Here is a 14104-nt window from a genome sequence, read left to right as displayed (position 1 = left end):
TGTGTGACCAAAAAACAGGTAGCAGACTTATTACAAATAAAGTTTTATATAAGATTTTTGCCAAAAGCTGGGAATGGGCGACAGGGCATGGATCACTTAATGATTACATGTTCTGTTCATTCCCTCTGGGGCACCTGGCACTGTCCACTGTCAGAAGACAGGATACTGGGTAAGATGGACCTTTGGTCTGACCCAGTATGACCATTCTTATGTTCTTATGTTAAGACAGTAAACACATGGAAAACTGACAGTTCAGGTCACATCCTTCCTATAGTAATAGTATATTCAATAACAAGTTTTGAGTATTTGGCCAATAATAAACATGTAAATCCTCTTTTGATTACATGAGGAGGTCAATTACAGTACAATGAACTATCAACGTCTTGAATGGTTCCTTCTTTTTGAAACTCTAGGCAGTTGTTTTAAGTGGAGGGTTAATTTATGGGATAGGATGATGTTTGTCTTACTTCACCCATCAAGACTTTTGAAATCATGTTCTCTTCTGTATGCAGCCAATCCTATGAACACCCACATATGAATACTAGCAATCCCAATTAAGTCAATATGAGTACTAACAGGATTAAAGCAACCTACATGTGTAAAGCTAGGTCTACACTAGTGACTATACATGCTGACACGTGCATTATTGTGCCATAAGCCTTCTATTGTCCACATCTGAACCCCTGAAGCTTCAGTGTGGAGGAGAGTGTGTGACAAAAAAGCTAGCATGCATCAGGGGTGTAGGTATGTACACGCCTCTACTGTGGTATGGTCCTGTGTCCCTGCTGCAGTGCAGCGTGGATAGTGGCAAAGGGCATATACCAGGTCCAGATAGTCTAAAGGCCTATTATCACAATGCATTGAATCATTTCCTGCCTGACTCTTACCCAATGTATAAAATCTCTCACCCTCCCCGCCCCATTGTCAGTGTCAGTAACGAGTTGCACCGACTACTTCAGAACAGTTTTCTGCTACACTCTGATCAGTACAGTTAATAGGGATCATGTTCCCAGAGCTGCTGCCTGGTCCACCAGATACACCCAAGTGCTTATCCGGGTGTGATTGGAGTACACTGTCCTCCAAAACTTTGTCCAATGCATCAGGAATATTCCCATCTACCAGAAGATTTCACAGAGGCTGGAAGAGATAGGCATTTATTGAACTCCATACAAGTTCCAGGAAGTCATGAAGAACCTGAGGCTGCTGTACCTGAAGATGAAGGACTCCAGGAGGGATCTTCTTATACACCCATGATACAACAAGATGAACCAGGTACTCTCTAGGACTCCCAATACAGAGCTTGAAGTGGCATATGACCTTCTCCGCAACCCCACCAGCCAGAAAGGACCTCGGAGGAAGTCCCGGGAAATCTGGAAGAAGAGAAGCATGTGATTCTACATCTCTACCTTGTGGAGCTGATTGAGCAGCCCTTTCCCTCCCTCCAGGAGCCCAAGGAGACCTCTGAGCCACTGCAGGAACTAGAATCTGAGACTGGTAAGTTTTACAATAGAGCCCCACTCTCCCTGCCAATATCACTTCTTGCTCTGATGCTGCATTCATGAAGTGCAGCCACCCTCTGTTCAATCGCAAAATGATTCCTGAGCAAGACTCTGCTATAAATCAATTATTTTGTAGAAATCCCATGAACCACTCTTGTGCATTTAGTGGAAACTATAACAAATATTATTGATGAACAGTCATTTTTTCCCCTGTGTCTGTGCATTTCTTTGCCTGCATGCAAGTAGCAATGGTCCTGGGGCTGTGTGCGCCAAGGAAAAGGGAGGGAGGAGGTCAGTTTGGAAAGGCTCTGGTTGTAGGACAGTTGTAGAAAACTTGTGGTTGTTCAAAAATTGACTCGCCCCTCACCTCTGTCTTCCTGTCTCTTATGAGCAGGAGCTTCATGGAATTTGTGGGGTAGGGGCTGAGTGGGTTAGGTGTGAGCTCACTTAGGTCAGGGAAGGGAAAGGGAACCCTTTAGTTGTCCGATGAACATCACAGCAGTCTTTTCTTCCTGTGAACATTAGAAATGTGTGTGTTTTATGGTTCCCAGTGCCTGATGTCTGGCTGCTCCCTTCTCTGAGTCAGACTGTAGAAACATAATGCTGTTTCCCTTTGCAGTGAAGAGACAAATGGCTTCCAGTGTTCATTGGAAAATTCAGGGAACACAATACAATTGTGGTGTGACTTTTTCCTGTCCCTTTTACCATTGTTCTCTGGACAAAGGGACTGGATTTTATGGTGATGTGGGGGGAGGTTAGGCAGTGGGTCGGGGGATGTTCTTAATAGTTTGCTTTTCCTTATCCATGGGAACTCTGTTTACTAGTTATAAATTATATATTGTAATTACTATAGGTATCTTACCATTATTACTCTCTGCTCCTTTCTTGCAGGCTGCAAAAGTTGTTTGAGAATGAAGGAGAGTGTAACAGTTGCATTCCTGAAATGCTAAAAAAAGTTATTAATATTGTGGGCTTTGGCAGGATAGCTATGGAACTGTGTCAAAACCAGCCACAGCCCAAACCCATAACCAAAGCTAATGCTCTAGTGGAGGCACCCTCACACAATTGTCTGCAGTGAATATGTGTAAACATCAGTTGCAGAGGCTCAAAATACAAAGGTATGTGGGCACACAATGTGCCAGTGTAATCTTCCACTTTCCCCACTGCAGCATAGGGTGACATGTCCCTCAGCACACTCATAGAAGTTGCCTTCTTGTTCCTGGCTGAGCATACAGCTTCCCATATTTCCCTTGCCTGCTGGGAAGCAGGATCATTGTGCATGTGGGTGGAATCTTGTTCTTTGTACAAGCTCTGCAAACCCATTTGGTCATGTGCCCACTCTATTCAGAAGTATTCCCCCTTTCCTTCACATATATTAAGATGTAACCACATTGTGCAAACCACATTGGCCACATTGGTGCTCAGGCATCACCAACAAGCTTTCAGCCACCCAAAAGCACACTCAACAACCATTCTGCAGGTATGCTGTAGTTGAATTCCATTTTGGCTGGTCATTGATGCCAGGGTATGGCACCATAAGCCAAATTAGGAGCAGGTATTCAGGGTACCCCAAAATAACTGGCACACTGTACATAACCATGTTTTTTTTTTTTTGTGGGGATTAAACTACAACTACAATACTGATCTCCTGAGCACCCTGGTGTCATATGGAATTTTTGTGGGTGTCCAACATTGATGTTTCTGCACTGACACCTGTGGTCCACAAAGCCTTGCAGAATGAGTGAATAGTAACTTTTTTGGTTCACATATTTACTTTTTTTATTTAGGTGGGCAAAGTATGGGGCTATTCATGCCATCCATAGCTCCTACACACTTTGGAAACCCCATTCACTGCAACAGAGCTATAATTTCTGGTACCTGTGTTATAGCAATCACCCGTAGGCTGATGAGTACTGATAGCTTGGCAAACTTGTACAACCATCATGCTGATGCTGAGAGTGAGTTTCCTGACCCCAAACTGCTTTGCAACTGACATATTTCCCAAATGATGTGATCACATCACACCATGCCAGTTCTCCTGAACTGGAAGCAATGATCCACCTATGGGCACACCATGGCAATTTTGGCAGTGACAACATTGGCTCCATGGGACCACAGTGTATTATCACTCACCCTTTTGGTCAGCCATTTGAGGCATGTCAAAGTTCTGACATGATTCCATCATGTATCTAGTGTATAAAGTACAAGACCTCATGAATATTTTCCCCATGACAAATAGCAGAAGCAGAATCACATCATCCAGCACTGGATCCACATCTTCTGCCAGAAGAGAAAGGTGAGTGGGAGTTGTCAACACCAAATGTGTGAAGGCAGCAGATAAGTTCAGTGACATGCAGCAAGGTGGTTCCTAGAGTGTCTCCTGTGATACATAGAAGTCTGGGATATTGCCCCTGAAATGGTAACACTAACATCACTTACCAACTATCAGCAGTGTGAACATGGGTATATGCATGTATTTAGTTTGCACACGTGCCCAGCGCAGCATATGCGGTCACTTGGCACAGCTTCGGGTTAAGTGTGCTATCAGTATATGGACGACTACCCATATATGCTCAGAAGTGTAGATGTCTCCTAAATGTTTACAAAATCAAGCCCTATATTATGAGTTGTGGTAGCTTGTTTAGCCTTAAGAGAAGAATTTAGCAAATGGAAGAAAAGAAGCGATAAACAGATGAGGGGAAAATGACTGTTTTGTGTTGGAAAGAGAACACTGAGTTTATCCAAGGTTAATTTGGAAGGGAAATCTTTGTTGTAATTCAGTGAATATGCAAGCATGAATTTTGGTGGTATTTCCACCCTCTGTTCAAATTCTGTAAGCAAGAATGATATATTTGTAAATAAAAGTAGATTAGGATAATAAAATTTCATGTGCACTGTGCACTCATATTTTCTAATGGAAACAACCCAGTTTTCAAGTCCTAACATACAAACTGTTTGATGCTCTAACTTAAAGTTAAATTTGAGACCTTGCAGACAGGCAGCCTGATCTACTAGATAAAGCATGGCAGGACCAGACCCTCTGCTTCTGTAAAGTGACATCACTTTATTGAACTCAGCCAGCTGAAAATGAGGCCATAGAAGTTCCAATCCCACCACTACTACTGACTTGCTTGCTGTCTTTCGGTCAAGTCACTTTAAAATTTCTGGACTAAATTTAGCCTTGGTGTAAATTGGCATATTTCCAGCAAATTCACCTACTTACTCACAGGCATGAGTAAACATGTTCCTCTGCATTCTGTCTTTTCCCCAGCCTGTAAAATGGGGCCATTAATTTCCCATTTGCAAGGCTATTGAGAAGATTGATTAATCATTGTTAGATGAGTGCTATGAAGATGCAAAGTGCTAGATAAAGGATAACTATTACACAACTATTCTTACTGAAAGTGAAAGCTATGTTTTGTTGGATGGATATAGAATTTTTTAACTTAATTCAGTTTGGTGTGTTTGTTTTTTCCTTTTCCTGGCCATTTAAAATCTTCACACAACTCATTTTTTCATCAGCTGGAACATAAATGCTCCCATGTAAGTACAAAGAGATGCTCAGATATATTTTATTTTTAAAGGCACATTGAATACATTATGGGAATCTGTTTTTTTCACAATGGATATATTCTATATTAGGTAAAGTAAATCATTTTCTCACTGTTGTCCACTATTAGGCCAAAATAGTTTGAGCCCCCCGGTGAGACTCATCTGTATGCAGAAACTGAATTCTTGATGCTTTATGGAGCGCATTTTCAAACAAGCATCATTCTTACTAGATAAATGAGATTTTATGAAATTGCAAAATGTGCCTTAAAAAGCATAATGGTTTTAAAACATTTTAATTAGCTATTTAGTCTACAGCTGTTGATTTGCCATCATCAAGCATGCATAATTTCTCTACTAACAATAGTGTCTGGACATTTTAAGAGCTCATAACACTGCCTTGTACTAGTGTGTTAATACACCATTGATTGTAATTGTAACGCAATTTGTAACAGTTCTAAACAGTAAACTTTCAAACAGTGAAGTTCTAAGTAAAAAAACCCCTATGCTTTCCCCTTAATCTACGCCACTGAGCCCTACAGTGAGATTCAATATTAACAATTATCCCTCAGAAACATCATAAGAGTTATACCATTAGGATCAAATTTGTTTGTACCGTTGAATTTAGATTTGCTAAACTGTTCATATATCTGAATAACATTACTACCATTGACAGCTATGTCAGTCTGTATCTGCAAAAAGAAAAGGGATACTTGTGGCACCTTAGACTAACAAATTTATTTGAGCATAAGCATCTGATGAAGTGAGCTGTAGCTCACGGAAGCTTATGCTCAAATAAATTTGTTAGTCTATAAGGTGCCGCAAGTACTCCTTTTCTTTTTACTACCATTTTTTTCATTAGAGGAACAGAAAACACAGCAGGAATGCCACAAATTCTCAAAACCAGAGAATTTACAGTTGGGGTTACCTGGCCCAGTGCTTCCCGAACTTCCCAAGCATTGGGAACTTTTATCTTTTCACAGTTTCCCACTTTTATTATTGGCCAGCAAAATTAGGTAGCACCCCCCTCCTTTTCCAGTCTTATTGGTGCGGATGTAAAGCCTCAGCTACAGAAGTGCTTTTAAAAAAAAGAGAGAGAGAGAAGGGGTCATTTTGGGCATCTGCAAAGTGGCTTGGTCTTCTGAACAATTTATGAGAGTTCAGAGAATTTTGGGCATCTGCTATTTGGTCCAATGTGGTTCATTCCAAAGGCAGCACAAAAATAAGTAAACAAACAAACAAATAAATAAATACATAATATTTTAAACTACTGTTTAGAAATGGCTAGCTACTGTGCAGGAAGGGATTAGTAGGATCTGGAAAAAATGAAATCTCCCCTTTTCTGTCTCAAACAAAAGGACCAGAGAGGATGTGCAGGAAAACTCCTGGGAAGTTCTTACAGCTCCTTGGGCGCTGTGGACCCTGGTTTGAGACTACTGACTTAGCTGAACAGCTCTCCAGCTCTTCACTTTGAATCTCAGGTGATCTACAGAGAGCTGACTGATCCTGTGGTGCTGGCTCTCCTCTTTATTTCCAGCAGATAAATTACATTAAAGGAAGCCAAAACTATGTCCATCACTTTTTCATGCAATCAATTGCTGTAGTTTCCACAGGAAAGTTATATGATCATAAATGGGAAGAGCCAGGGCCACAGGACTGTGAACATAAGGTGCCACTTAGGCAATCTCTCTGTAGAAATACATATCACAGTTCCCAAGCGAACTGCACTCTGACCTCTTCATTCTCTCCTTGACAGTTCCCTTCCTCAGATCTCAGGCCTCTACCCAGGGGCGGCTCTACCAATTTTGCTGCCCCAAGCAGTTGCCGCCGAATTGCCGCCGCTGCAACAGCGCCGGGGCTGCTGCCGAATTGCCGCGGCAGGACACGGACTGCCACCCCATTCTGAATGCCACCCCAAGCACCTGCTTGGAAAGCTGGTGTCTGGAGCTGACCCTGCCTCTACCCATCACCCCTCTGGGGTCAGGAACTCACATCCCTCTCCCTTTGGGCTGGAGATTTAGATTGCAATTCTTCCTGTGATAAATTTGGTAAATCTAAGGTTACTTCAGGACTTGTGGTCCCCTTATTTGTCAGGAACAATAACAAGGTTTACCAGTTAACAGCCAGCTTTCACAAAGCACAATGCATTTGTTTAGGACAAAAGTGTTTACAAGGTAAAAATATCATAAAGCAGTAAATAGTCTACACACTTGCTAAGCTTACCAGGTGTTACCCATCATCAGCATGAGATCCTGATAAGTCTGGACACAAACTAGTCAGTTCTTTGTTCCACAACGAGTCTCCCCAGAGTCAGCTCTGGCAGACCCTATGTAGAGTTTGGGGCCTTAGTCTCCTGAAACAGGTAAAACAAGTTAAGACCCCATTTCCCAAAGGGATGAACCTTCAAAGGTCTGGTTATCTGCATGTCTTGCACTGGGAATTCACATTAAAAACTGCCCCATTCCGGCTTCCACAGAAAACCCACTCAGTGAACCAGGAACACAAAGATATATGTATTTATTGATACAATAGTCATGAATATGCAATGTGCCAATGGCATCTGGCATCTCTAGGTACAATAGTCTCTGAAGTTTTTATGCTTCTAAGGTCTCAAAACTGTCACAATGTGAATCACACTGTGAAAACTTTGAGAATCCCTGGTCCAATGAATATCCTTGTCAGTTCATGGTAATTTCTGCCGTGGTCATTTCTGCCATATGTAAAAGAGGGATCCTCTCTGATCTTTTCTTATTGAGTAGGATGCCAGTGTAGAATTCACTGGAGTGCTGGTACCTCCCCAGTTTTATATTCAGACATTGTTTGTCTTTTATACTTCAGCCTCGCTTCCCCATAACTAGCCATTACACATGTGGCTACATTTCTTCCAGAAAAGAGCTGTATGCATAATTGGTATAGAGATTTTTTTTTTAAAGGATGAATCAGATTTACTTTTGTGTAGAAAATGATTATATCTACACACATTCAACTAAATGATATGGGATAGAACTTCCAGCATGGTGTGGCTGATTTACACTGAATCCACCCACCAAATCTGCCTCTTTAGCTAACTTAATTGATCCAAAGAACCTGAATGTAAGGAGAACCTTCAGGGATACAGAGCCAGCACAAGGGTTACTGTAGTATTTGCCTTCCTTGCTGTTGGAGAGCAGGTAAAAATAGATGGAGGCAATGGATATGGCAGGGATGCCCCTGAACCATGTTGATCCTCTACTGTTGTTTCAGCCAGTTGGGATGATTAAGACACCATACGGCTCTAACATGGCATAGGGAGACTGTTCCTGTACAGAGGCTGCACAGAATCAGAAGGCAAAGGTGGGATTCCCCTACCAACCCCAACCCTTGATTTGCAGTCCACTGATCTTCAGTCACATTCCCACATTGGTCTGTGATCTACAGATTGTAAGTGAGTGAAGAGGATGGCTTGTTGATAGAGATGTGAAGAGGAAATGCTTTTTAAAAACTAAAAATACTTCTGCTCGATATAATAATTTTAAAAGCACTGAGCTACCTTTCAGAACATCATACATCTTTTTTAAAAAAAAACAAACAAAGTCTTGAAGGAATGAGGGTTTACCCATCTTCTATGGGTAAAATATGGTTATACATATTTGAAATTCTATTGAGCAGGGAGCTGGACTAGATGACCTCCTGAGGTCTCTTCCAACCCTAATCTTCTATGATTCTATATTTGGTGACCTGTTCACTTTGGGTCTGCTTTGGTGGTCAAAGCTTTAAGTGTGTACATGCAAAACATTCAATGACTACATGGAAATCAGTGATTTAAGCATACCTTCATAAATTCACAAGCTCACCTTATTGGTGTATGCATTTAATAATGTGATTAGCAACCTCTGCACAGAAACTTTTTGAAAAAGTACACCTGACTGTATTAAATGGGAGCAAGATTTGGCCCTTTAAAAAAAGAGATGCTCTACAATGGTCAAAACAATGAAAAGCCTGAGTAATGAATCCTATTATATATTACATCTTAAGCCATTATGAATGCATTTAATTATTTATTGAACATAGATAGGGATATGTGCACTTGGCTAGCATTCTGTGTAGGTCTTTTGTATCTATCTATATGTTACATTTTCAAAAGTTCATCTTTTATGAATTCCGATTTCTATATCTTGTTAATAAAATATATAAGCACACATTCTTTTAGTCACTGCATCATCACTGGAATGAGATCACATGTTTCCGACTTACCCTGCAGTAAAACAGAGTATAATAAAAATTAAAAATATATGATTTGCTCAGAAGTATCTTCTGCTGTCTAGTCTATGTGGTTAAGGACATGATGTAATTTTTTTTGGAAGTTTTAAAATTTCTATTGTAAAAAAAATAGGCAGATAAAGAAAAGGTTTCCTATAAACTATATTCTAACTGCTTCATTCTTTGTGAAGTTACACTGAGGGAAAGAGCTTTAGACCTGACACTACTCACAGCTCATAAAGTTAGTCTCCACTAAGAGCTCCATAGGAGCTCTGCCAATGGAGGCTAGAGCAGAGGTGTCCTAGAGGCACATCTACTGTGCCTCCTCTCCTCCTTCAGTGGCTGTGGAGAGGAGGTGGAGACTACTTTCTGGCTGCTCCATCTTCACCCAGATTCATAGATTATAAAGCCAGAAGGGACCAGTATGATCATCTAGTCTGACTTCCTGTATAACAAAAGCCATAGGGATTCTCTGCTGGAACATTAGCATACCATAAACCTGGCATGAGTTTATTCTTCTGAGTATGGACTTTTGGGAAGGGTTTTGCTCTTTAAAGATGATTCCTAAGTGCACTCTTTGAATTTATAAGATGTTCTTTAAAACATATTAAATTATGGAAGTGGTAGATGAACTCTGAACTTGGAGCCATCTTTTTGTCCATTTTTTTCCACAGAAAGGGTCTGTGAACAAAAAAGAAATTAACTTACCACCAAACTTGGGGGAAACATTTTTTTTGAAAATTTGAAATTCTATTAGGGAAAATGAAGTTGAAGAAAATCTGAAGAAATTATGTGCTAGGCACTATTTCAATGGAGCAAGCTGATTTGTGGATTAGCAGTAATGAAACAAAACTGTGTAATCCAGGCTGGGGTTATTTGGTACTGGAACAGTCCAGGAAGAGAGGTACATAAAGAAAAAAGGACACTATTAAAGGATGCATCACTGACCACTTACACTAATGGGGATTGGGACTATCTGGTAATTAGTATGCAATCCCTGCAGGTAGATAGACTAACAACCACAGTGCATTTTGTAAAGAATACATTTCTCCAACCCAGTCTGTGGACCTGAGCTAGAGCTGAGAATCCCATTTTGCTCAATGGTCTTTGGATCAGGCCCTATGTACAGTAGGACTTGTGGGCAAAGAGGCTCTCTTGATCTTTGCATGTACATTGTTGTGTTTTTTTTTCCCAAATGGAATGTACATTCTAATCAAATTCATGCAATGAGGTGAGGGTTGATTGTGTTTCTATATGCATTTACATTACTGTTAAATTGCAAAATTATCTTTGGCCCACTGATCATTTGTTTATTAGTTTAAAGTAATTTATTGTTATTCTTAACTTGCTCCTGCAGAAGACGGTCTGGCAACCAAGAAGGATGTTCTGTCCCCTTTGAATCTTAAAGCCAGAAAGGGTATGTAACATGGATAGTGGACAGTAAGTGGGGTTACAAGTTCAATAATCATACTTCACATTTAAAGAGTTCTTTTAATATTGAATTAAAATACATAATTTCTATTCATATAATCATTTTTTGGTAGGAGTGAGGGATTCATCTTGAGCTGGATCTGTGTGGGGTGACTCCAGTGCCCACACAAAGCACTGCTGAATTAAATGGGCGTCTGCAATGCCACAAGCATTTGCCCACATGGATCCAATTGCAGTATCAAGGCCTCAGTATTTTCCTCTGGTTTCTTACATCTTGATTTAAAAAAATAAAAGAAAAGTCTTTAAAAAGTTCAAATAAGAAGAGACAAAGGATGAAATTAGTTTTAAATTAATTTCATCCACATTGAAAACATAAGTACGGCATCTTTTCTTTTTTGAATGTATTTACATCCCATCCAGGGTAATACACAGTTACATTTTCACTTGTAGCTTTCAATTTAGCTTGATTCTAACATTCATTGCATTATGCTTAAGGGACATTTGCTATATGATATCATTAATTGACAGGTTAGATTGTGTGAACATTTTTAATTTTACAGGTTACAAACAATAAATAACTTTGTCAATCTTTTTCCTTTCTGATCTATAGTTGTGTCTCCTATTCTTCTTCTACTATGTCATGGTTAAGAGAGCCACTCTAGTTAGTTATCCTGCTAACTCATACTCCCAGGGCTTGCTCTATCTAAAAATAGGTGAAGGAACTGAAACTCCACAGGCTACTCTGTGCCTTGTTTCAAGGCTTGATCTTGCACTCACTGTAATCGATGGTACAGCTCCCACTGATTTCAACAAGGCAGGATCAGCCAGCTAAGAAGGAAGCCCCCTTCCCTAGGCACAGCCCCAGTGAGCCTCTTGACAGAAAAAGACACTTTTTTTCTTAGCTGATTGAGAGCAAAATTTTAAAGAAGCTGGCAGCCTTTTTTCCTTGAGGGAGGCCAGTAAGAGGAAAAAAGTGGTTTGAGGATTAATTTCCTCCTAAAAACCTCAGAGATGAGGGAGACCAGTGATGTGGTCCTTTTCAGCCACAAGAGTTGAGTGGTGATGAGTGTAGCAAAATGTTTTACTCTTCATATTTCAATAATAATACTAATCACTTAGAAAATGGATTCCCTCTGTCTGGGGTCATAATACTCTTATGTGCTGTGATGGATTGCTCTGAGAATTTGAAGGTACAGGATGAAATCCTGGATACATTGATAACAACAGGAATTTTGCCATTGATTTCAATGGGCAAAGTACTTCTCCCAGGAAGTGTGAGATGGAGACTTGTTGACCCTTCATGTCTTTCTTCCATTCTCATCACTTTCTTCTACTCTAAACCAGCTAAGGATTGCTTCACCTGTGACAAGCAAATATTCAATTAGTGCATGAAGGCCGCTTTAAGCAGCAGCTCAAATGGAACCCAACAGGAGTTAGGGATCTGGACAAGGACTTCCACCCATTCACACTGATTCAAGGAAGAGAGATCTGGGACTGCTCTTCCCTCCAGGAACCAGGTAAAAATCAAACTAACAAAAATTGTCTCCCAAAAAGAGAGGTAAATAAAGTTGTAGAGAAAGGAGAGAGAGAAGTAATACTTGTACTGGATAAAGTCACAGACCCACACTAGTCCTGGTGTGGTGTCCTCTGACAATTTACATGAAGTTGCATCAATACATGAGGAATCTGAGTCAAGGCAAAGAAGAAACTTGGCATAAAGACATTGCACAGTGTAATAATACCTGTTTGTTGAAACAGTGTGAAAACGTTACACTGAGATTATATTGTAAGTCTGTGTACCTCCATTTGACAGTGAAATGGCTTTTCAGCTGTTCAGTGCTGAGTACATCTGATGTAAAGAATGTATGTGCAGAGATAGACATATAGATAATCAATAAAGCTGCAATATTTTCAACGGAGTTTGTCTAGAAGCTGTCACTTCAACACATTCAGCCTATTATCCTTGAGTCTTTCACAGTCCCTGAGTTTGGATGGGGTAGAATGATGCATCCTGTTGTGATTTAATAGTAACAAACATAAGTAATGGTAATGCCAATATTTATTATGCTATATTTTGGAAAAAAATAATTTAATAACTTCAGCAATTTCCTAACTCCAATTTCCTAACTCCAAAATGTTTTTAATTTCCCAGACTATTGAAAATAAATGGCTTGGCTGTCAATTGTCATACTCATAATAAACAAGTCTTATCTTGCTTCTTGGTTCTCCTCCGGTTACACTGTAGTCTTGGTATCTATATGCAATTGAATAACCTTCAAAACTCAAACTCTAAATCTTTTTTAAACTCTCAGACATTATTGGACTTGTACAGATGCCTGTGAATGAATTTATTTAAAACATAAGGCAATCACAAGCCTTATTTTATTAACCTAGCTTTTGCAGACTCTTCCGAGCTTTTTCTTTTCATTCACAGGAATGTGATTAATTGGGACTTTTTTCTATTCAGACTGCATGAAAACTACTTATTATTTAACTGTAACTTTTTTAAAAAAATGTTCCTCCCATGAGCTTTCCACATTATCCTGAATAAATATATTATCAAATCTATATTTTTCACTATATACTTTTTAATTGAAAATTGATTTTATTGGTCATCACTGTCATAAATGCAGTCACAGGCCCTGATTCAGCAAAGCACTAAAACGTGATTTGACCCTCATGCTTAAAGTTAAGCATTTGCTTAAGTGGTTTGCTGCATCAGAGCCACAATTATTTGTTATAAAATAAGATACATTCCTCTAACATCTTTATTACAGGAGATAAATGTTTAAGCAGTCCATTTTAGTATTTCTTTGCATGTATATTTGCATAAATATGCATACTTTTCATAGGCAAACAATTATGTTTACTTTCATTTTTTACGTTACTGGTGACAATCCATGGAAAAATGTTGATAAAAAAATCAAATCCCATTCACTTTATTTACAGAAGTTGTTCCATTTGGATCAAACATTTTAAAATGTTGGCTATTGTGACAGGCACACCTATTAAACTGACAATATTATTAAGTAGTTCAGTCCAGGTTAGGGCCAAATCCAACCCCCATTGAAGTCAGTAGAATCTTTCCATTGACTTCAATGGACATTAGATCAGGTCCTTAGTAATGGTACGTTGCATGTCCAGCTTATCACTGCCCATGCTACCATGGTTAAAGTATTATTCTAGCACACTAGCTAAATGAGAACTAGCATGAGTGTGTGTGTGTATATAATATGAATATGATCTGGGAATCATACACCCCAGGTCCAACTGTAGACATAGCCTTTGTACAATTTTTGCCCCACATGCTTAGTTATTATCCTTTGAATGAAACAATACCAAAAAACGCAAGAGTATTCTATATCCTGTGAATAAAATACCATGGA

Source organism: Caretta caretta, chromosome 3, assembly GCF_965140235.1.
Source record: "Caretta caretta isolate rCarCar2 chromosome 3, rCarCar1.hap1, whole genome shotgun sequence".
NCBI lineage: Eukaryota > Metazoa > Chordata > Testudines > Cheloniidae > Caretta > Caretta caretta.
This window is presented reverse-complemented; position numbering follows the sequence as displayed.